Source organism: Grampus griseus (assembly GCF_964374135.1).
Source record: "Grampus griseus genome assembly, chromosome: 18".
Lineage (NCBI taxonomy): Eukaryota > Metazoa > Chordata > Mammalia > Artiodactyla > Delphinidae > Grampus > Grampus griseus.
This window is the reverse complement of record NC_139012.1, coordinates 75,758,786-75,783,766: the sequence shown is the minus strand read 5'-3', so window position 1 is coordinate 75,783,766 and position 24,981 is coordinate 75,758,786. Positions and strand designations below refer to the sequence as shown.

The 24,981-nt window shown below is 44.3% G+C and overlaps 1 protein-coding gene across 1 annotated transcript in view; it reads left to right on the top strand.

Annotated features, from left to right (window-relative positions):
* The window catches only part of WASF3 (WASP family member 3), a 91,995-nt gene that overhangs the window by 13,999 nt on the left and 53,015 nt on the right, over window positions 1–24,981 (top strand). Inside the window, exon 2 of the mRNA XM_082675668.1 lies at window positions 21,221–21,315. The gene's annotated coding sequence lies outside the window, so the exon portion shown is untranslated. The remainder of the gene's footprint in view (window positions 1–21,220; window positions 21,316–24,981) is intronic.

The window sequence follows — 24,981 nt, the reverse complement described above, 5'->3', positions numbered from 1 at the left end:
ATTTGCTATGATGCTATGCCAGCTAGGCTCTGGAATCAGAACAGAGGGGCCATTTGGAACATTGAAGAAAGAGGAATATGCCTTGGGGATTATTCAGCCCCTGCTTTGGGATGGGATGTCAGTAGGTGTGGACTCTGTGTTTGCTGGAATTGCTTCCGGGTCTTAGAATCAGGAGTAAAGGCACTTTGGTTTAGTAGTTCGTAGATGTGTGGCTTGTGGACGCTATTCTGTAAAACCTTAGATTCCCCTTTACAGGTTCTTGAACCAGATTTGTGGCTCACCTGAAGCAGATGTGCAGGATCTAAGGGATGCCTTCTGTATGTGTCTCATTTCTAGCTCATTTAATGCTTCTATTCTTATTTTCCTTTTCTTTTTTTCACCTACTTCCAATAAATGCTGTCTTGTTTCTGGAACACAGTGGGATGTGCACATGGCTGGATGATTGAGTGCCTCTCAGACCCGATGAGAGACAGAATTGCAACCCAGTCAAGAGCCGGTGTTTGGGGCCAGACTGATTTGGGGTCACATCTTGGCTTTGCCGTTTATTAGCTGTGTGGTTTGGGGGCCATTTCTTAACTTCCGTGAGCCTTGACTTCCTTGTCTAAGAAAACAGCACCTGCCCCGCAGAGTTGATGGAAGGAATAAAGGAAGCCACGTGAATACTGAATGAAGGGTCGACTTCTGTACTGAGAGTAAAAAATCGCCCAGGAATCGGCAGAAAAAAGAACAATAGCAACAGCAAGAAAATTCCTAAGAAACCTTCAGACCTGTGTGTGCGTCCTGGGACCACACCTTGGAAGAGAGGGCAGAACAACCTAGATGTCCTTCTTAGCTGTTAACAGATCTCCTAAGAGGGTCAATACCTTGAGGGCATAATTAGTCACTAAGAAAGCTGTGGAAGGGCACCTCTATGGACGTTTAAAAATGGGGCAGAAAGAAATGAATGCTAAGTGGTAATTTGCAGCCTGGGGTCTTAGTGAAAAGAGGGTAACAGCTAAGGTGCCGTGGCTTGGACAGAGTTCGTGTGGGCGATGTGTGTCAGCTCTCAGAAGAGTGCACGTCTGATGATTTACGTGTTAGGGGTCTTCATTACGTGATCAAATTTGATGTCTACGGCAGTCCTCTGCGGGAGCTTTTTATTCAGATGGTCCCGGATCACGTGAGGGCAAGTTCCAGAGGCAACAGAGACAAGCAAGGATGGGAAAAAGTAGGATGATTTTCCTTAATGGATGAGACACAGAGAACTGCTCCTGGGCCTCAAGCAGCGGGTGAATGGGTAGTGCTGGCTGAGGACCTGATGCAGCGGGGGGCCCTTTCTCCTGTGCACCTGTTGTTATTCTGTCTGTGCCCAAAACGGTCCCACAGAAGATGCAGAGAAGGCCGTAGTCAGAGTCGGCACAGGTGAGGGGGAAGCAGGGCCCAGGGATCCTCAAACCCAAGCAGAGTTCTTTTATGTTAGGTGGTGTTTTCATTAAAAATTCCTTGTTCTATTAAAAAGCATTTTTTTAAAATTATGAATTTGATGATATTTCCTGTTTTTGTCGCTTCTTTGAGCAGTTTTTCAGAAAAGTGGCCCTAAACACACTGTACTGGGGCTTGGGAGCTGTCTTTAAATTATCCTTCTGTAATCTGTAGAATGTCCCTTCTTCCTCCTTAAAGCTGTGACAGTCTTGTGAAGCCACTCTTGCTTTCTTGAAATTTGCCTTTGTGGTCGGGAGGCTGTGTCAGGACCGTTTCATTCCCCTCAGATAGTGGGAGCGGATGGTAACAGGCATCCGGAGTGTGGGTGCTGCCTCAGGAGCCCGAAAAGGTTTGGAGGGCAGAAGCCACGGCTCACCAGGAAGTGATCTGCTCAGAAAGATCCTGAGAACTCAGTTCAGTGAAGTTCCTTTTGGGCTCAGGGCAGTGAATCTCTGACCTCCTGGAAGATGCTGCATTTTTTCCTAATGTTTACTTAAATCTCTAACTTTTAAGTGGTACCTCTGGTGCTCTCCTACCATCCCCCTCCCTTCCAGGAAAAAAAAAAGACACCCTTGGTTTTGCAGGATTATGGAGATCTAGCAAGCATTATAACAAAGGTACTTCATCATGGCTTAGTCACTGGGGACCAGTAAATTAACAGAATGGGGAGGCTTTCTCTTGCTTTTTCTTGAGGGCTGATGATTTCTGCTGGAATACAAATGAAACATCTCAGGATTTTAAAGATCTTACTATGAAAATCCTTGACTGTGGCAAATGAGGGTGTCTTATAATTCACGGGAAATACTTGCTAAGAGTGCTTCTCTAGAGCGCTTATTTTTAGAGTAAAAGTGTGACTTTAATTTCCAGTACTAGGCAGTGAACATAATTTTTCTGAAACAGTATTCATGGGATCTAGAATTAAGACTGTATGGCCTCTGTTAACCTAATCTGTAGGTGATACGTTCACTGTAGAATATTGAGGGTCTGGTTGTTAACCAAAGAATTATTTATTACAGAAATTATTAAGGATAGCTTATTGGGATTGACTTATAATTTCATTCATTTCTTTATAATTAACAGATAAAAGGATGATTTGAGTTCAGTCATTCTTCAAATTAAAATAAGGAACTTATGAAATATTTTTCAGTTTTATGTTATCTGGGAAGCACTCATGGGTGGCAAAGAAACACATGAGATAATTATTCAGGAATTTTACTTGCTAGTATCTGTGCGTTGAAGGTACATATAGGACAAGAGGTCTTGGCATCTCTTGCAAAGTCGGAATTGCCCTGTAGATGATCCTACAGAGAGTCAGAACTGTTTCAAAGTCTTTGTAAATGGAACGAAGTGAAAACAGTTCCTCCTTTGATAGTTCTGACGGCTGGTGCCATTTGGCCAAGGTTATGGAGGAGAAGTAGCGTCCAGCCTCTGGGAAGAGATGGGGGGGGAGGGGGGGCTGGGCAGATGCCTTCTGAATCAGAGCTTTCATCGTGAAATACACAACGTCCTCCCAAGCGATAGTGTGGGAAGCAAAAGAGGAAGAAAAACTTTGAAAAAATTGACAGAAGTGAGCGAATACGTAATTGTAACAGGTAATATTTTCATGTCAAAGAGAAAGAATGAATGGATGAGAATTTGGTGGAATACCAGATAGGGATAAAGGGGAAAAGTCCACAAGAGGTAAAAATTGCCTGGTTTCTGGACCAATATGATACTGAATGATGACTGAGTTTAAATAGCAGCTGTTTACATTTCCCTGCAGATGGAGCACCCGCTCAGCTGACGGGCTGTTACGTGGTGCCTTCCGGTTTGGGGGCCGAGTCACTTAGGTATACCCGTAAACTAATTGTTTAAAAATCCCATGGTTAGAAGGGATTTGCTTATCAGTAATACATTAGATAACTGTAATTTTGCTTTACTCAGTCACGTGGGGAAATACGAAGATTGAAACATATGTTGCCGCTGTCGATAAGGACATCCGTTCCTCACGGTTTGTTTCGCGGATAACTTAGATGGTAAGCTTCTGGAAGGCAGAAGACTGGTTCTTCTTCATCTTAGAGCTGGCTTACATGCAGGAGGCGCCCAGTAGTGTCTGTTGACATTGTAAACTAGGTGAGCATTCACTGCTGAGTCTGCATGCTGACTGTCAGACCATGCATCCCAGAGCAGACTTACTCTGAAAAAATGCCTGTTGCTTTGCCACGTGTACGTTTTGCTAAAGTTAAACTGTGGCCCCCAATGCCTACGAAAGACTTACTGTGTTGCTGATGGTTTCTAGTGTGAGTAGAGGTCACAGCTGAGGGTGGTGCTGTAGAAATCTCACTCCACAGGCCTAGGCGAGGTCGTTTCCATGGATTCTGTGAGATTTAATTTTTCATGGTTTTAAAACTATCTTCTGAGGAATCTGGGATTGTATGGCAAACAGAAGGAGTGCTGTGCTTGGATGGCAGAGAATCTGGGTTTGTCTGATGGTTAGAATTGTAACGCTCCGGAGGGGCTTCATTCGGTGGGTGACGTTGGCTTTGTTTGTCGGATTTTCAGTAATGAAGTAATATTTGATTTTTTCAAGTAGTTTAACATTTGGCTTCTGTTGTTCAATCATGTTTCACAAGACCTTCTCCACTGCAAGATTATTAAAAAAAAAAAAATCTTCTGTGTTTCTTCTGGTCCTTTGTTGGTTCCATTTGGAGCTTCTTTTGGCCTGAGCGGTAAGGACGGACTCCGTTTGATTGCCCTCCCCCCATGGATTGTTACAGTAGCATTTAATGAATGATCTTTACTCCAGCGATACGAAATGCCACACCCATTTTATACTGCGTTCCGAGGTGTTAGGAGTCATTTCTGCGTTTCAGCGGCACACTGAGGCACACTGATTAGTCACTGTAGCTGTACAGCGCCTCATAGCCGACAGGGATGCCCTCTACTCTTCAGTCGTCTTTTTCAGAATTCCGGATCTTTGCTTGTTTTCCCGTAAGAACTTGAAGATCGCTTTGTGTAGTTCCTAAGCGGATTGTTGGGGATACTTAGAGAAAACCTTCCTCTGTGCTGAGTGATGCTCTGGAATCTTAGAACCCCATCTGTGTCGTAAGTCTGGAGACTTGTTTTTAGACTCAGTTCTGACGTTAACTTGCTCTGTAATAAGAAAAAAAGATTCATGTGTTACTATTTTACAGGTGTTTGCAGGTGGCTGTTAAAGAATTACTGTGCACTCATGGTTTTCTTCTTTACTTTCTCAATCACTAGACACAGGTATTGTAAGAATCCTTAACATTTTTTAGCATCACAGAGGGGTCCTCGTCCTTGCAAAAGTTGGAAACAACTGAATTAGAGTACTCTAAGCTCTTTTTTGTTCTAAAATCCAGTTCTAAGTAAATGAAAGGTGGTATATCATCAATCCAATCAAGGATTGAATTTAAATCTTTGTAGCCACTGAAAGGGCTACTCTACCAAGAGAAACTGCAGAGATGGTTCTTGGCAAGATCATTTGTCTGTTTCTTTCTTTTTCTCTGGAAGCAGTTGGTGTTTTGAAAGGAAGCATATTGTCTAGATTTTCAAAGTTCTCTAAAAACAGGATGGGGGAGTGCGTTATTTTCGAAGCATGTAACATGATTGCATCTTCAGCAGAATTAAGTGCTTTGAAAGCTTGAATTCTTTGTGTTGTCATAGTTGGCTATTATGATTGAAATAAGTATGTATATATCTTCTTCCCTTTCTGAGTGTTCGTTGTGAGGTTGGGGGAGAGCCCTGGACGAATGATTATGGGAGAAGACAAGCCAGGCTATGTTAATTTTCTAAAGTCAGACTTCACACTTTGAAGGGCACGTCGCATCTATAGTCTGTAGAATTCTGTAACAGGTTGGAAAATAATGGAACAAATGATGAGAGAAAATTGGCCTTCTTCTGTTGGCGAACGGCAGTTACCATGAAATTAAAGTGAGTTTTAAAAATGAGGAGACGATAATTCTTTTTTTGCCCCCTTTGGAAAATTACTTTCAGGATTCGTTGATTTTAAAATTGTTATAGGACTTAAAAAAAAAAAAACCTCAAAAAATTGACCAGAAATCCTATAATCCTATCAGAATAATACTCTGAAGCGGAGGGGGAGTTTGGGGATTTGTTGAATCTAGCTGCACCAGACCCAGTCTGTTTAAGAAACATAGCTCATCATGCTCTTAAACAGGAAGTCAATATGGTCGTCAAATAAACTGGTTGAAATCGGAGTTTAGGAAAAACGAGGACATAAGCAGAAAATAATCCTAGAGTATAAATTTGAAAAACTCAAAGTGAAAGTCGGTTCACTGAATCCAGATGCCGTTTGTGTGCTAAGCAGGAAGAGAATATGCCAGGAACTCGGGACTTCTTTAGATGAAGCTCTCGATGTGAGTTCAGTTTCCTTCGTTCCAGCTCACGTGATGAGACTCCACCAGAATCGGGCTCTCAGATCCCCGTTCCTGGGAGGGAAGCCGACTGGCCCGTTTTGGGTTGTGTCCGTCCTGGTCACCGCGTGGCCAGGAAGTGTGGGGAGTGGGGGGTGTCACGCTAACCCTTCCGGTTTCCGCCAGCGTTAAACAGCATCCCAAACTGACTTCTGTGTCAGCAATCACAGACTACCTTTTGGGAAATACATATTTTTTCCCTTAGATTCTAATTTGATCCTGGGCACCCTTTGCAGTCTAAAAAGAGCCTCATTTATAGCTTCTGCTTGTGCCAGTGAAGTGTCAGAGTGCCTGAGGAACCCCAGCCTGGCCAACACGGGGGTTTTCGTGTTTCAGTCCTTGCTGATACGGTAAGTGAAAAGAGTGTATGGCATTGCGGCTTTCATTCGCGTATATGGATGTCACTCGAGGTCGGGCGTTTCTTCACGCCTGCTTTTCTGTTAATCGCTGGATGGAGTGTGACGTGGTTCTCTTCTGTTTTTGTTCAGCTGAATCTCTGGGCTGCAGGGAGTCTTCTGTTTTGTTAGAGGAATCGTTTGGGAGAAGTTTCAGCTTGTTCCATCAGGCATCAAATATAGCACTAGGAATGGTTCATCTCGAGACTGCCTCGGGCAGAGGGAGTGGGCAGGTGCCAGCAAAGCACAGAAGGAAGTGATGGGGGAGCAGCGTGTCTGGTGGGAACCGCTGTGATGGGTGCATCGGTAGACCACACATTGAGCCCAGTGGGCCTCAGGAGCTGTATGGTCTAGACCAGGGGCCCCCATCGCCCGGGCCACGGACCCGTAGTGGTCCGTGGCCTGTTAGGAACCAGGCCGCACAGCAGGAGATTAGCAGCGGGCGAGCGAGCGAAGCTTCATCTGTGTCCACAGCCGCTCCCCGTCGCTCCCATTACCTCCTGAGCTCCGCCTCCTGTCAGCATTATGGTGAGTTGTATAATTATTTCATTATATATTACAATGTAATAATAATAGAAATAAAGTGCACAATAAATGTAATGTGCTTGAAAGGTCCGGAAACCGTACCGCAGCCCCTGTCCGTGGAAGAATTGTCTTCCATGAAACCAGTGGAAGAAAGGTTGGGGACTGCTGGTCTAGACAGTTCCTGATGTCTCAAGTGACAAAATTCCGTGAAGGTCAGAGATTCCAGCCTGGCGCAGCGCCGTCCATAGATGGATGTGTAGGAGGGGTGGCTGCTTCAGCATTAATAGAATTCTAAGAGGAAACTCGGTACCATGATAATACTTAGGGAATGATTTTGCTATATCTGGTATTTAAATCTTCCCTTTTGTTATTTCTCCAAAGCGCCACAGAGCTGGGCAAATTTATGTGTGTACCTCTCTTGAAATTAAATTAAAAACAGTCCCGTTGGTGGAGGTTGGGTTGGAGTGAACCTTCTCCCTCCGAGAGGACGTTAGACCTCGTGCTTTGGATTGTCTTGAACACAGAGTCTCGGGGCTTAGATGTTTCTTTAGATTTTAGCATCCGCGAGCACTGTTGTCGTGCCTCTTATACTGAATTGGAGCAAAGCAGTGTCCCGTTTCTGCATTAGTTCCTTGACTGCCCCCCGCCTACCCCCAGTGCCAGCGGATGTGACCTCATCAGCTCAGGTTACAGGAGTGAATGGAAAATGTAAACATGCCTTTGTTCTTGTGTGTGTAACTTTCCCTCCCCCTGTGAATGAACCCAGTTCCTTTGGGGAAACTGACGCTGAAGGGCCCTGTCTGAGTAGTGCAGCAACAGGGTTTCTCATTACAAGACGCTGTCAGGGTATTCTTGGCCGTAGGCCGGGGTGCTTGGTTTCCATCCTGTTCATTTCTTATCCGTGATCCTCTGCTGAGAAGGTCTCCCCTCCCCATTTAATCATATTCAGAAAAAAAAGGGTAAACCACCTGATATCTGTTTTTAATGGTTTCTGTACTGGTGAGGTTGCCGCCTCTCTCTGTAGAAAGATGTAACGTGGTATTTACTTCTGCTTCAGTCATTTTTTTGGAATGTTGACCTTTTTTATTTGAGGAAAACACTAAAAGGAGGCGTAAGGTGGAGAATTGATGATTCTTTGAAAATGTCTTTCTCCCTACAGATCTCATCTTTAAATGTAGATCTTAAACCAGAAATATCCCCTAAAAATCTACTCGTGGAAGGTGATCTGGCTGAGAGTTAAGTACAGGCAGATATAGATGAGGTTACTAGATGAGATCACCCAAGAAACGTTCCAAATAAATATATCAGAAGTCTGATAATCTCACAATTCTCTAGTGTCTTCTGTATAAAAAGTAGGAATGAAATGCCACGCAAACTCCCAGCAGCTAGCTGTTGACTCCCTGTCACGCTCCGTGTACTGTCGGAGTGAGGTGACCAGCCCTGAGAGAGTTTCAAATCCAGGAGACACAGGATCCGACTTGCCTGTTGACAGAATTGCTCTGGCTCCCGAGTGGAGAACAGGCTATTGGGAGCCAAGGGTGGAGGTGGGAGATCAGGTTGGGGCCAGCAGAGTCAAGGTGAGAAGTGGAGACCAGGCTGGGGGGCTTGGCGGAGCCATAGGTGAGAGCAGGGAGCAGAGCGAGGGCACTGCTTTGAAATTCAGGGCAGTGGTCTGGTCTGGTGATGTGAACTTGGCGGTTGTCTGGACTGGATGAGATCTGAGAGGAGGGGCTGTGATGGAGGAGAGCAAAGGTCCAGGGACTGAGCTGTGGGCCCTTGTGTTCTGCATTAACCCTCAGTGTGCTCAGCTGCTTCTTCAGGGTGGGTGGCTGACCGCCTGATGGAAGGAAATATTTATCAGGGAGTAACTTAGAAGGACCTGGAAGGAAAGAGGAAGTTGGTTTTCTCTTTTGCTTCCTACGTCAGAGTGATTCTAGATTGCTCCGGGCTTTGCCTGATCTCCATAGGATAAGCTTTCCTGTATTATGGTTTTAATGAAGTTTATGATGTCACCTACCTCTGCAAAATGCTTTATTTAACCAACCTCCATAATATAATATCTCATTCTGAAACTTGACTTTTTAAAAATATAAGTAATTAGTATGCATTTAAATCTTACTTTTCAGGAAATATTCCAGAATACAGGGAATATTTGTGTGGCTTTTTGCAGTAGTTTTCCTCATGGAATTATATAGTATTTTTACTTTACAATGTTTTCTCAATTTCTCCATACCTACTATGAGGACATTCTTACCAGTTATCTGCTGAAGAGTAATTGTTTGGAGGATAAATGTCATCCGAGTTGTGCATGTGTTTTAAGTATAGACGCATTATTTTTCAGAGCGTTTGTGTAAGACGTTGTACAGCTCGCGTCAGTATTCTCAGTGCTTTCCTTCAGTTTAGTGTTTTCACAAATGCTTAAGGAATGGAACATTTTGCATTTGGGGAACTGGTCCTTGGTTTCTATAGGGGATGTTGTGATTTTGAGGGAGTCCCTGCCCTGTAATATTGGTTCAATGAATGAATGAACAAACTTAGATAAGTGAGTGTGTGTGTGTGTGTGTGTGTGTGTGTGTGTGTGTGTGTGTGTGTTGGGGGGGGGTTGATCTGCCGTGAAAATGGAAAGGTACCAAGTACCGTCCTAGCTTGTGTTTGGAAGGATCACTTCTCTTGTGAAATTACGGAGGAGATCGTTTTGGTCCAGAGCAGTCCAGCGGCGGCACAGGCCTCCGTAGCCAGGCTGCTTTCGTGCACTTCCTGATTTTTATGTTTGAGGTTGAGAAAGGGGAGAGCTTGTAAGTTCTGCCTCCTGGGGATGCTGAAGGGTAAACCATAAAGGGCCCGGACACTTTCCGGTTATAACAATGCCACCTTTCTTTTTCTAGACCATTTATTAAGCCACCTGAAATTTGCTTTTGGTTTTCAGTTGACATTATTTTTTACTATTAATCTTGCAGTTTATTTATTTTAAGTCAATTTCAGGTACTTTTTATAGTTGATAGTATTCTTTTTACATCACCTGTTATGTTTGCCTTGTTAGCATTTATTTCCTATGAGGTTCTCTTGCAGATTTATTTATTTACCCTTTCTGGGACACTTACCAGTAGAATCCATGCTCCACAGAAATAAGGACTTATTTCTTTTATTGCATTTTCTCCCCAGTACCTAGGTGCTAGTACATAGAAGGTATTCAACAAATAATTCTTTCATAAGTAAATACTGTATATACTATTTTGTATGCTTTCGCATGTAATCTCATGTCATAAGACTTTTATCACATAATTTAAAAGTCTTCTAAAATGCAACGTAGGTATTGCATAATAATTTATTTTTTAGATCTAGCATAATTTACTTTAAATTAATTCTTTTGTTTGGCATATTTAGTTTCTCTTGTGTTTTGTTATCACAAGTAACACTAAGGGGAACAACTTTATGTATAAATCTTTGCCCATATTTGTGTTTATTCCTTTAGGATATGTTGCTAAAGAATTAGTAGTTTAAATAATTTAAATAATTTAAGGCTCTTAACACATACTGACAACAAAAGTGGCACAATTTATGCCCCCACTGACATTTTAGGAGATCCCCTTTTCCCTGGAATTTGGTCTCTGATGCCATTTTCTCCCCATCTCGTGTTCATTCCCCTTGGCCTTGCCATCTGTTGTGTCTCTGTTCCATTCCCTCAATTACAGCAGTGCTGGAGGCTTGTGACTTCTCATTCCAGCCTCAGCTCTGCGTTCACTGGTGATCTGGAGGTCCCCTGCACGTCAGTTCTCCACCTCCAAGCGTGTAATTATTGTCTTTCCATCGCGACCTCCTCTCCCCTGCTCTGCTCCCTTTTTTTTGTTTGTTAGTTTTTTTCTTTTCTTTTCTTTTTTTTTTTTTTTTTTTTGCGGTACGCGGGCCTCTCACTGTTGTGGCCTCTCCCGTTGCGGAGCACAGGCTCCGGACGCGCAGGCTCAGCGGCCATGGCTCACGGGCCCAGCCGCTCCACGGCATGTGGGATCTTCCCGGACCGGGGCACGAACCTGTGCCCCCTGCATCAGCAGGCGGACTCTCAACCGCTGCGCCACCAGGGAAGCCCTCTGCTCCCTTTTGAGACAGATTAAGGTTGGAGGTGGCGGAGTGATTCTCAGTCCTTCCCTTTTCCTGTTTATTCAGTGGTGATGAGTTACTCTCCACAGGCGACTGAAATTTTGTCTTCCTTTCTGGGCGGTAATCATTCCCCTTGTTCTGTCTCCTCTCGTGGGCTGTGTTCTTCCTTCTCACTGTGTGCGCTGAGCCGTTCAGCTCCCACACCCCAGACGCAGCCATGGCAAGGTATGACTGGGGGCTCGGGAGACTTGAACGTGACAGCTGCGTGTGTCAGTCTTGTTTGAACGCACAGGTCACCTGTGGGGGGACATTTATGGACCCATTTGTTACAGCGGCTGCTACTATACTTTCCTCAGGGAGAAAAATAACTGATGTTACTTGTTGAATTGCTTGTGTAATCTTTATGTCAGGTTTAACATTACACAGAAAGCTTTGAAATAGATTTTGATTCTGGAATATGTAAAAATCGTCATGGTGATCGGAAAAAAACCCAGCCGTCTGCCATGCGGCATTTACATCTGCTGTTTCCATCTGATAACGTGCAGATTTCCTAAGTATTTTTGTATATTTATGTAATAATTTTTTGGTCCAAATTTAAGATTCAGCATATTTAATGAAACTAAACAGTAATCCTGATTTGGTTATGATCTGTTTGGTATCTGACAGCATGTTGATTGCTGCCTGTATGGTATTTTAGGAGGTTGTTATATTGTTTAGTCTGAGGTTGAGGAGGGAAGGACATTGTGTCACTGGGGGGGGGAGTCAGAGTGACTGCTCTGGTACCTGTGTTACGTCTGTCCTTCTCTTGAAGGAGTTGTGGACATGCAGAACTCCAGGTCTAAGCTGAAGATAAAAACGTAGGCTGGACCCCTCTCTCGGTCAGTTGTAGAGCTCCGCAGGTCCCCGCACGGGCCGACTGTGGTTGATGTGAGGGTGGGCTGGGAAGCCAGGCTCGAGAGAACCAAGTGGGGCTGGAAGTTCAAGCTGTGGGTCCTGGCGGGAACAGAAGCCAGGTGAATATGGGAGTCAAGGCGGGGCACATCAAGCGAATAGACCCCATGGAGACACCCAGTGGGTCCCGTTCCCGGGTGCTCAGGAACCAACACACAGTCAGAATCCAGGGACCGTTTACGGGGGTGGGGGAGCAGCAAAGACTCAAACCAGTTGAAGATGTAAGGCAACTTTAGTCATTGCTAAGGAAACCTCTTTTATATTTACTTACGATGGCCTGGGACAGACTTCCAGGATTTTCCAACCTAGTTGCAGCTAGGAAGGTGGGCCGAAGCCAAGAGTCATGCCATCGTTGGGGTGCTGGAGTTAGACCTTGGTCTCCTTGATGACTCTCTGATCAAGAGATGTTGATCATGGCATCATGGTCAGGTGGCATCATGACAGTAATTCAGTGTATCCCTGTGATGTGCGTGCTATCATTCTAGACAGTACGAAACGTGAGATTCCATTTTTACCCTCCAGGGCTTCTAGTTGAGTTGAGAAGACAGAGCCTGTGCATTGGACGTAAGCCTCAGTGCAAAGGAGAGGTGCTGGGAGTCACCTGGGTTCTGCTCATCCTGAGTTCTGTTGGACTTGGAGGATGGGAATTGTGTGAGTCTTAGGAGGGGCTGAGTTTGGAATACGAGGTGGGACTTAGCGTGAGCAGGACGTAGGTGAGGGCTTGTCCCACCTTTACAAGCTGTTTCACTCTCAGAGCCTGCTTCCTCAGTTGTAAGCTGGTTAAAGTAATTTCTGCCTTGCTTGTTTGTGGCAGGGTTGTTGTAGAGATTAAACGAGATGATTTACGTGAAAACCCTTTGTAAACGGCACCATGGATTCAAATGTGAGGTGTTACTAATAATTTGCCATTTGCAGCGGGAGCCTGTTGGATCACAGCTCTGTTCATTCATCGTATGGAAATGAGACTGTATTCTTGCAGTCAGAGGTGTTTAATGAAGGTCATGATTAGATGTTGAGGAAAAGAGTCAAAAGAGACTGTTTTTAAGTAAGGTTGGTGTATGTCTGAGTTTTTACTTATAAACTTATAAATACATAATTAGTGTTGAAAATTAATGTTTAATATGCATCTGAAGTGCTTTACATTTTTGGTTAATAAAAAGAGGAAATATATTTGAAGAGTAAGTTACTGAGCTGTGAAAAAAACAGGAGTCCATTTAGTAGCAAAATTACACGATGCTTCTCATTCCTCATTCTAGAACAGACTATTTTTAGCATCTCTTTGAATCAGTGGTGAAATTCCAGTTACAGGATTCAGTAATTAAAGCAGAGAAAAATATAACATCGTTTAGGCAAGAAAATCTTTTTACTTGAGTTGGACCTGTTTCAGGGTTTAGACTATTATCCTCAGCCATCCCCTGCCCCCTCCGGAATCGTTGGCTTGTCATCCCTGTGGGGTCACAAGCAACAGGAAGGGTGCCAGGACCTCGGCCGAGGACACAGTGTCCCGTTTCTAAGAAGGGATGTCTTAACGGGTAAGCTTGTTGTAACTGTCATCTGCGGGACTCTGGAACAAGTGTTCAGGGGTCCCGAGGCCTCCCCCTGTTTTCCTGTCCTCCATCCCTCCCCAATGGTCAGTTCTGTCCCTCTGTCTCCTGCATCTGTCCTGCCGCTCCTTTGTTTTTTCCGTTCTCCAGCTGCCTGTGAATATTGCGAAAGCAAACGGCGTGCTGCTGCCAGTTGGTCCCACTCCACATTTGTGTTTAGTGGTTGTGGATTGTTCCATAATGTTGCTAAACAGCTTTCTGAAAACTTGCTCCCAGTCAGCAATCTTTCTTCAAGCTGGAAGCCTTATTTTTATCCTGTGCAAGTTATTATTATTTTATCTTTTTATGCCCATTCCGCAAAAGCTCATTAACTGTTTGGTTGCCCTGAAAGTGGTGTTCTGTTGACCCCAGTTCTCCTACTGTTTCCCTGGACGGAGCGCAGCCCTTGAAATGGTGACCACGGGGCCAGCACCGGGTCGCAGGACACTGCTGGCTGAAGTAGGTCACGGAGATGCATGATGATTTTTTTAACCGAGTCATTTGAGGAAGTTCACTTATTTGACAGATGTTTTTTGAGTGTTGCTTGTGTGCCGAACATTGAGCCAGGAATTAAAAAAAAGAAAATGAGAAAGGTCTTTGATAGTGAAGAGTGCAGTTTTAGGACTCCGGTGGTGGCGCAGGGCCAGACCTCTCTGCGATGAGTGTTAAAATATATATATATATATATTTTATAAAAGCTTAACAGTCATAGGTAGGCAGAAGCGACACATAACTAGAAAATGCACTTTTGCTTTGAAAACTGATGGTTTACCGTGAATTTCCGAACCTTTTCCGCCTCTGAGTTCTTTGCTCTCGCGGCAGCGCGGTACTTTGTGTTGCAGTGATGGTAACCAGGCAAACGGGTAAGACCAGAACTAAATCTGGGCTTCTTCAGTCATCTTGCTTTTAGGCTTTTGTGTGCTCGTTTATTGATTCACTGTTTGTTTTGTTCTGGACTCAACACTGTTCGGGAGGCTTCGGAGCTCCTTTCTGTGTGAAGCCCTGCGGGCATAAGGACGTGGGTGACCCTCTTCCCACGCTGGGGGCCGTCACAGTGCCAGAGCAACAGGCAGGAGTGGTGCCGGGTCAGTGATGGATGTTCTCAGGGGCTTGTTACCACGTGTGAGGCCAGGCTTGTCCCAGGGATCACTCCTTTGATTCTCGCTCTCGTTGTATTTCGGGGAATTTAAGCTTAAATAACCTGCCTTAGAGGGTGTAAGTGGGAGGCCAGTTTGAGCTGAATCCTGGCTTGAGAGCCCACTGCACCATGGCATCCTGTGTCGCCTGGCTGACTTGGTGGGCACAGAGGAGGGGGTGGACTCTGCCGGCAGCTGAGCAGAGCTTTGCGGTGGAAGTGACTCCTCGCTGGTCAGAAGGTAGAGGGCAGGAGGGCCGGTGTGGGGAGATGCACGTGTGGGATGGGGAGATGCAGGTGTGGGGAGCTGCAAGTGTGGGGAGGGGAGGTGCACGTGTGGGGAGGGGAGATGCAGGTGTGGGGAGCTGCAAGTGTGGGGAGGGGAGATGCAGGTGTGGGGAGATGCAGGTGTGGGGAGATGCAGGTGTGGAGAGATGCAGGTGTGGAGAGATGCAGGTGTGGGGAGGTGCAGGTGTGGGGAGGTGCAGGTGTGGAGGGTGTGTGCATGAAGGCAGTGTGGGGAGGAGTGATGGGAGGGAAGCTTGCAGACCCTGCCCAGGAATTGGCCTGTCCCTGTGGGGGCAGGGCGGCGGTGTCAGGGACCCCAAGGTAAAGCCGATGGAACAGGCCGACGGGCCGCGTTAACAGAGGGTATGCTGCTTCCCTCGGCTCCCCTGCTGTCCCTGCGCCTGTGAAGGGCAGACTGGAGCACTGGGAAAGGCCAGAGTGCCTTCAGACCCTTGGAAGCTTGCAGAGTTGAAGGCTTTGGTAGATTCTCTGGTTTCAGAGGGCAGAACAGAGAGCATTGGTTTGAAGTGTTAAAGATACAGGCTTTAACCGAATACAGAGCTTGGGTTCTCAACGAGAGGTTACACATTCCTCTCCCTGGACAGTGTTCACGAGAAGCAGCCAGGGATGGGGCAGAGGGGAGTCGGCACTGGACGGCGGGTGGGTCTCTGGGCCCTTACAGCTCTGGCCTGCGCGTATCCTGTAGCTGCCCAGGCGGGCAGTACACACTCTATTTTATGAGCAAGCTCTGGACCTGGGAACTTCTGGACCCCCTCGTGATGTCTTCATGTTTAGGTGGTGAGGTAGCGCTTGTCTTCATGTTAACCTCGCATCCTCTGTGCGTTTCGGAGGACAGGAATCAGTCTCTCGGTGTCGCTTTGCTCCGCACGCACATTATAAGTCTTGTTTATTGAAGCCGGCATTGGTCCTTTCCTCCCACGACACCGTGCACAATCTCTCTTGCCACTTGGCACTTTCGGACCTCGGTGTGCTGTCTTTCTGGATGTCGTGTCCCTGCTGCCTGATTCATGGCTGCGTTGCTCCTGTATTGTAGAAAGGAACTAAGTGTCTGAATAGATCATGGGCGGTTGATGTGGCCCAGATCCTGATCTGCGTTATTCGATTCTCTGGCCGGGGACCGCTAGCCCAGAGGTATGGGCCAGCTGTGGCTCTCTGCACAGCCATGTTATATCAAGAATTGATCATTTTGTCTTCCTATTTCACTAGGTAGTTACTGTTCATCAGGTTAAGGGGAAGAAACTATTGTTTTATGATGCTAGTATTTAGGTCTGTGGTACATACTTTTTAAATGAACAAATTACTTAAAACTGGGAGAATTAGGGCTTCCCTGGTGGCGCAGTGGTCGAGAGTCCGCCTGCCGATGCAGGGGACACGGGTTCGTGCCCCGGTCCGGGAGGATCCCACATGCCGCGGAGCAGCTGGGCCCGTGAGCCATGGCCGCTGAGCCTGCGCGTCCGGAGCCTGTGCTCCGCAACGGGAGAGGCCACAGCAGTGAGAGGCCTGCGTACCGCAAAAAAAAAAAACTGGGAGAATTTTTCATTTGCACCCTCATCGAATAATGAATGTGGTTTTATTAATTGTTAACTGAATGTGTCCCTAGCTGGGAATGGGCTTATATGTAGATGTTAAGTCAGTGTCGACCGACGTTGTTGCTGTGTTGTGTACAGCAGTACTCCTACTGCTGCTTGTTTTACGGGCACACGCACGCGTGCACACACACACACACAGACATCCTTCCTCAGCAGGTAAAGCTCTCTGGGCACCAGGACCGTGTCTTACTCCTCATCCCTCCTACGTGAGAGCTCACTTACGCGTTGAGGTGAACTGCGGGGCCAGCTAAGTGTGTTCCTTGTGGCTCTGATCTAAGTGATGCAGGGCAGTTCTAGCCGTGGGAATTGAAGCTCAGATAACCGACTGAGAGGCCGGGCAAGGCAGCACGGAAGTTGCTGTTTTGTCGTGTTGTTGGACACGCTTCTAGCTGAAAACATTCCTGTTAGACGTGCTGATGCGTGTTTCTCTGAAGATAGTGGAGTCTGCACGTTGCAGAGTGTCTAACAGTCTTGTAAGTAGAGCTTGCTCTGTGCATAGTGAAGAACGTTGATGACACGACCTCCTGGATGGAGAGGAACTTAGAATCTGAGCCTGGTGAAGAAGGTGGCCCCGGAATGCAGTGCAGAAACTGCTATCCTGGACCACGTGTGTGTGTTGTATGTACGCGGCTTCCCATTTCTGGAAAGCTGGAATTCAGAAGCTTAGGTGAGATGGCAAGGACCAAAATAGTACACAAATCCTAATACAATCAGATTAGGGTAATATTGGCAGATTACCAGTGAGTTACTTAGACACAACCTGTTCTCAGGTTAAATGTTTTCATGTCACAGAGTTCTTTCTTTCATGTTGACTTTGGATGTTGTAGGTAACTAAGAGGAGAGGGCATATTCCTAGGAAAAACTTTATTATCATTGACCTTTTAAAATGCTCTCTAGAACAAAATAAGGTATTTCATGAGTAAATTCAGTCTTTTCTCTCATCAGAGTACAGAAGAGTGTAGACCAAATGTCAGCTGAACTGCTTAGGAGCTGAAGGGTCTGTAATGTATTTGAAATTACCTGAGCTCATGGTAAAGCTGCTACTCCTCTCCCCTCCCTGCTTCCTTTCATGTTTTTAGAAAATAACGTATTTTACTAGACAGCAATTTATCCTGGCTTCATTGATTATCTTTAATCTATGATTATTTTCTAAATTATGGTTTCAGAAATATAGCTTTTCCTTTTCCCCCCTTTTCTCTGTCTCTCTTTTGCTTTCTTCAGAGTATGAGGAATTTGTAGTGCAGGGAATTGTAAGGTAGCAGTAGTGTTTTAAGGATGAGGCTGCGACCTGGAGCCAGCATGAGTACGTGTGGATGCTGCCATGTTGAGGGCATCACTCAAGACCCGAATGGCGAGGACACGCACCTCTTGATGGGATTTTAAAGGGAGGAACCCTTTAAGACCACCCACTTTGTTACTCTGTCCGTTGGCCTGTTCGTCCATCTATTCAACAAATATTTGCGTGTCCGCGTCCCTTTCTCTTGGGGATCCTTTTCCCAGGTCTGGTGACAACCCCTCAGCTCAGAATCTCGAGTCTGCAATGTTAAGAGCTGCACTGTTCAGTCCCGTAGCCACTAGCCACGTATTGCTCTTCAAATCAATATTAATTAAAAAGAAAGAAAATGGAAAACTCAGTCCCTCAGTAACACTTGGCACAGGTAAAGTGGTCGGTCGAGTGCTCTCTGTGACTGGGCCCACCACGTGGGCCGGCGTCCACGTGTGGAACACGCCCATCACTGCGGGGGGCTGAGCCTGGCATTCCCGCCTCTGCTCCTGGGCTCCACCCCCGAGACCCTCGGTGCCCATCCGCTCTAGCACTCAGTGCCTACCTCTCCCAAGTTCATTCCCATTCATAAATTCTCCCATCTTATTGTAGGTCTGGGTCATCTGTCATCTGAATTAAGGCCATGGTGTTACCAGAGCTGTGAAGCCTCCCTGCCCCCCCCCGGCTGCCCCCCGCCCCTCCCCCCCCCGCTCTTGGTACCACGCACACACAGTTGTCACACTGAATACCAATTCCTTGTTGATACAGCCTTTCTTCTGGGGGATCAAGAGGTTCTTGGGGGTGCAGGGTTGGGTTTTGGCTGTCCAGGGTCGGGGCACATGAAGCCTGACACATCACCACAGCAGGCAAGTGTTTATTAAACTGATAGAGGGAGGAACGGTGGGTGGAGGAGGCTCCACAGGTTGCGCTGTAAAGACTGGAGCCAATTTGGATGCACGGAAGCCACACGAGGAGAGGCGTTCGTGGCAGGGGAGCATCACAGGTGCAAGCCAGTTGGCAGGAAGTTAAGGGTGGCTGTGCTCCCAGGTGCAGCCGGAGTGGCATGTTCAGCACCATGGCCAGGGCTTAACCAGGACAGAAACCATGTAAATCCTGGTGCTTCATATAAATGTGTTTCCCTGTGCTAATGCAACACCTCTTAGTAGAGGTGCTGCGTTTCACACTTAACAACCTTAACCTGTACCTTCAGAGGAGTTCAACATGCGCTTTTCCCCTGTAAAGTAAGGCAGCACATTCACAGAGTCCAGTTAACTCTTCAAGACCTTCGTGGTTCCTGACTTAGGTTAGACGGGTCATCAGCTCAGTAGGAAAGAAAAAGGCACGTATGCACGTCCAGAGGAGGCCATCTGATAGAGTAATTAAGAACAGGGACGGTGGCCAGACAGCCCTGTCCTGGCTCTGCCTCTTCCAAGCTGTGTCGGCTGGGGCAAGTCACCTTCCGATCCTCAATTTCCTCATTTTTTAATGGAGATGTTACCTGTGTTGACTGAAGAAAATCACACAAGCTAAATGCTTCGAGTTATGTTTTATTTGGGAATTTACCGAGGACTATAACCCGGGAGACAGCCTCTCAGATACTCTGAGGAAGTATTCCAAAGAGGTGAGGAGGGAGCCAGGATAGGAGTTTTTGCTGGCGGGGGGTGGGGGGATGGGGGTGGGGGTTGGGGCATGTAGTGGAACATCTAAAGATGACTGCCGATCGCAAAAACCAAACATCTCAAGTTAATGATTTTAGTGTCTTTCTGTGTATGGGAAGATGCAAGAGTCTGGGCTCTTTGAAATTCTTCCTTAGATGTGCATCTTAACTATCTAGGACCAGTATCCTATTTTTCTCCGTCCTGAATCCCCTCAGGGCGCACCATCAGGGCAGCTGCAGCGGCTGCTAGCTTGATGGCGGGCAACGTTTTTCCGTCCTGCCTTGTGAAGATTAAGTTACTCATAGGTGACTCAGCGCTCTGCTTAGTCCTCAGTAAGGCATTCACCAAGTGGTAACTAGTAACAGAACCTTAACCTTTCACACAAATGGGAAAATGCATAGTTGTGTTTCCCAAAGGAAGAGTTAACACGTGATTGCGAATGTGAAGGGGCGTCCAGGGCACACACGTTTGGATTGCCCTTAGGTACAGTTAGTTGTATAGTCACATAGTGCTGGTTACTTTCAAAATCATGCAAATAAGGTGATCTGGTTCAGGTGAAATTTGGCCTGGATAATCTAAAACCCAGGGATGCTTCTCTGTATTTGGAAATAGGATGATCACTTATGCAAACGACAGGAAAGAGTCACTTTTGCATTTTGCATCATCAAGTGCTGTCCAGCCGCTCCGAAGGAAGGGAGAGAAAATCATGTGCTGCTTTTAATTTTAACTGAGCAAAGTAGGAGGACATGTGTAGTATTATCGAATGACCTTCCTATTTTTTTTTTCACACTTTCAAAAGGATGGTGACAGTCTTAACTGTGGACATTCTCGTTATCCACTGGCCCACATACAGTTCACGCACAGCCAGACAGTCCCTTCTAGACTTCAAGTTGCTTTCCTTTCCTACGGACATCACACCCCCTCCTTTCCAGGGCCTGCACGGCCTTTCCCCCTCCCCCCACCCTTCCTTGACCTCCCACGAAGCTTTTGCTATACCCCAGCCCACTTCTGGGCTGCCCTGCTCTTTCCTGAATCTACTGTGTTGTATTATAATTATCTACGCGCATCAGTCACCCTTGCAAGACTCAGTTCTTTCGTGAGCAGGCGTTTTCTCAGTCATTTTTGTGTCTGCAGGGTTTAAAGGCGGGCCAGCTTACGCAAGATGCTTAGAAATGTTTTGCCGAATGAACGAATGCTTGTTCTCTACATGTTTCTTAAATGTATTCTCCTAAGTGAATGGTAACTCTATTTGGGTAGGAAACTGTACTATATTTTTGGTACCACAAACAGTGTTTATCTTCAGATAACTCTGTAGGCTTGCTGTTAATATCAGTTATCCTGGAAACACTTTCTAGGGTCAATTCAGCCGGTTTTACGTCGTCGTTACTGTTTTATCCCCACATGTACTATTAAAATATTTGTGAAGTGATCACCAAGATTTTTATTGACTTGTGTTCTTATGCAAATGATCTGTATTCAGTTAATTGTGGGCGGTCACAAACCTAAAATGTGTGTAAGCAGTTCAGTTGAATAGACCTGTGGTATACTGGGCTTTTTTGTTTTTCTTCCCTTCGGCTGTTATTTACTAGATACCTTGAAGTTAATTTCAGAGCTTATTCCAGGATAGAGAGTGGGAATTATACCAGAATTCACATGCCTTATTAGCTCCCTGCTTAAACTAACTTAAAAAGAACTAGTTCTGGGACTAGAGCTCCCTTGACGAAATTATTGGAATGTGAAATTTGAATTTAAGACTTTCTTGGAGACGTGAATGCATTTTGCTTGCCGGTACTTAATTTTTTTTTTTCTTTCTTCTTAGTTTTAATTTTGATTGCTGTTACTACTGATATCTGAGCCAAAGTGGTGATGCTACCTGAGCGACATTTCTGCAACCCATAAGTCAACAGTTACACGGTAAGACTGTGTGCCTTTTACCCTTAAAGCCATTTATTTTCTATAACATTATAGTTTAGAATTTGAAATGGAGTAGGATAAAATATGTTAGTTTCAAAATATCAATATATTTTAATATATAAATATTAACAGCAGATAATATTTTAGAGCTTTTGGTCCTAATCAACAGTGAGAGGTTGAAAGAGAAAAACTATAATTTGATATATTCATTTCCTATTAATTTTTAAGTGAACAAGTATGGATATGCAGTTTTTGACTCATTAAACTGGGGTCTCATTTCCGCCCCTATATATCTTGCCCATTTACTTTCTGTTTCCTGACGTTTAACCAGTTCATTATTTTTTGGATCTTGTTAATAACGAGTGGGTATGAGAAGCCAAGATGATAAGACTTAAACCTCCTCAGGTGTTACTGTAACTCACTCTGAAGTGAAGTGGTGATTCCAACAGTGGCTCAAATGAGGTTTTGAATTATTTACGGGTTTAAATGACCTGTATTTCCCTATCTTTGAGGAATGCCTCGAGTAACGAGGATGGTGTACTAGGAAGGCAGGTCCTGCTCGGAACCTCACTTTCCTTCTGTACAAAATTCTGCCGTCTGTCTTGCCTGCTTTACAGAGTGAAAAAAATCACTTGATGTTTGTGGAATTGTCCTTTTTTGCATTAAGGGTAGAGGGAGAATAACAAGTCTTGGTTCTGAGTTGGTATTGAGAGAGAACGTATTACTCTTGATATCTGTGTGTGGGGCACGCCAGAAGCCTTGACCTCTAATCCTGCCTCACCTTGACCTTGGCACTCCAGTAACTTCCTGTCAAAAAACTGATGTTGATTCCCATACTTTCATGTTACAGGTAATTTTCCAGGAGTATGTCTGAATTCTTTGACCACAGCAGAATTAAGCTAGAAATCAGTATCAGATGTTTGGGAAATCACCAGATATTTTGAAATTAAACATCACATTATAAAGATCCCACGGGTCAAAGGGGAGGTCACAAGGGAAATCAGAAAATATCTTGAATGAAAATGAAAATATAACATATCAAGATTTATGGGATGTGCCTAAAGCAGTACTTCAAAGGGAAATTTATAGTGTTAAAGGCTTATATTAGAAAACAGAAGTTTTGAAACAATAATATAAACTTTTACTTTATCAGCTCAGTGCTTTATATCCACCTAGAGGGTGGGATAGGGAGGGTTAGAGGGAGACGCAAGAGGGAGGAGATATGGGGATGTATGTATATGTATAACTGATTCACCTTGTTATACAGCAGAAACTAACACACCATTGTAAATCAATTATACTCCAATAAAGATGTTAGAAAAGAAAATAAATTAGAAGGCAGGGAACTATATTCAATATTCTGTAATAAACCATAATGGAAAAGAATATGAAAAAGAATATATATATTTATAACTGAATCACCTTGCTGTATAGCAGAAATCAACACAACATTGTAAGTCAACTATACTTCAAAAAAATTAATTAAAAAAAGAAAAGAAACTAGAAGGCAAAGAGCAAATTAAACCCAGAACAAGCAGAGGAAGAAAATAATAAAGATAAGGGCAGAAAACAATGAAATAAAAAACAGGAAAAAAAAATAGGAGAAAAATCAGTGAAACCAAAAGCTGTTTCTTTGATGAGATCAATAAAAGTGACAAACCTGTAGTCATAGTGATCAGGAAAAAGAGAGAGAAGAGAGACCATCAATCTAGATCCTACAGATATTAATAGGAAGATAAGGAAATATTATGAGCCACTTAATACATACGATAACTTAGATAAATGGACAAATTCCATCAAAGATACAACCTACCAAACCTCACTCAAGAAGAAATGGATAGGGACTTCCCTGGCGGTCCAGTGGTTAAGAACTTTGCCTTCCAATGTAGGGGGTGCGGGTTTGATCCTGGTTGGAGAGCTAAGATCCCATGTGCCTCGCAAGCCAAAAGGCCAAGACATAAAACAGAAGCAATATTGTAACAAATCCAATGAAGACTTTAAAAATGGTCCGCATCAAAAAATCTTAAAAAAAAAAAAAAAAAGAAATGGGTAACTTGTATAGCTCTTTATTAAAGAAATTGAATTTGTAGTTAAAAATTGTCCCCAAAAGAAAGCTCTGAGCCCACATGGTCTCATTGGTGAATTCTGCCAACCTATTAAGAAAGAAATAATACCAATTATATACAAACCCTTCAGAAAACAGAAGGAAAGGAACACTATTTTATGAGGTCAGTATTACTCTGATACAAAAAACGGATATTTCGCCACAAAATATTAACAAATTAAATACAGTTTATATAGAAAGGGTAATATATCATGCCCAAGGACCATTTATTCCAGAAATGCAGGAATAATTCACAATATCAACAAACTAAACAACAAAATTTTTAAAACCCCTATGATCAACTCAATAGATGTAGAAAAAGCATTTAACAGTATTCATCATCCGGTCATGATTAAAAACTCAGAAAACTAAGAACAGAAGGAAACTCTCAAAAAAGTTGGAGTAGAAGGGAGCTTCCTGAACTTGATAAAAGCTGTCTATGAAGAACCTACAGCTGATATTACAATTACGGGTGAAAGACTGAATGCTTTTGCCTGACATTAGGAGCAAGGCTAGTCACTCAACGTTCCTATTCAGAATTGTCCTAGCCAGTGCAATAAAGCAGGAAAAAGAAATAAAAGGCATATGGTTAGGGAAAGAAGCAAAAGCAAATTTAGAACTCCCCTAGCAAGGGGCCTGAGAAATGTTGCTTTAGCCTGCCAGCCTCTGTGATATAGAAGGGAGAGCAGGAGTTGGGGAATAGCTGTTGAATGCCAGCACATAAAATCTACTACATTTTGGGTTCTGTGGTCATGATCTGAAAATCATAAAAGCAAGGCAACATTTATATCACTTGTGGGTTTAAATTACTGTTCTTTAAAGTTTTAAAAGTCAGCATAATCTATTGTGAGAGTCTTATTTCAGCATCTTCTTCTTTCCGTTGATATAACTGGAAAGCCACGTGTAGTATTTAAAAGTTACACATTGGTTTAAACTTCATTAAATAGCTTTTGTTTTTTAAGTTAAAGAAGAAGGCTATCTGAAACAATATAAAGATGTCCTCTAAAATTTTGTGAGGGCAAACAACGTTATTTGTTAAATCTGTTACAACCCTCACTTAACTTTGGAGGAGTTAACAGTTCTTAGACTATACAGACGTGTTTTGTGTAATAATATAAGACACATATTGTGCCTTTTAATGGCTGCTATGTAATTTCCAAGTACTTGCTCATTTTTGCGGTGGTTGGCAGTGTGGGGCTGAGGGAATCTTGAGTCGTGGTCCCAATTGTCTGGGAGAATTATGACAGGACAGCATCTCTGGGTGGTTTTACTGGAATCATTTCTAAGTCTCTTGCAATGAAATTGTTTTTCGGCCTAAGTAGAACACTTACAAATCTTAAACAAATTTAATAATTGTGTGCATTTCATTACGTGTTACCGGCCCTGTCACTTGGTGCTCGGTACTTGGTATAGCACAGGGGACGAGCGTAAATTTAGAAGTTACGGAAGATCTTGGGTCCAAATGCTAAAAACATAGAGGCTTAATTAAGCTTTCGAGCAGAATCCACGTAAATCCTTGATCCTCATTTCCCTTATCTGTAAAAGGAGGATAATAATCTTGA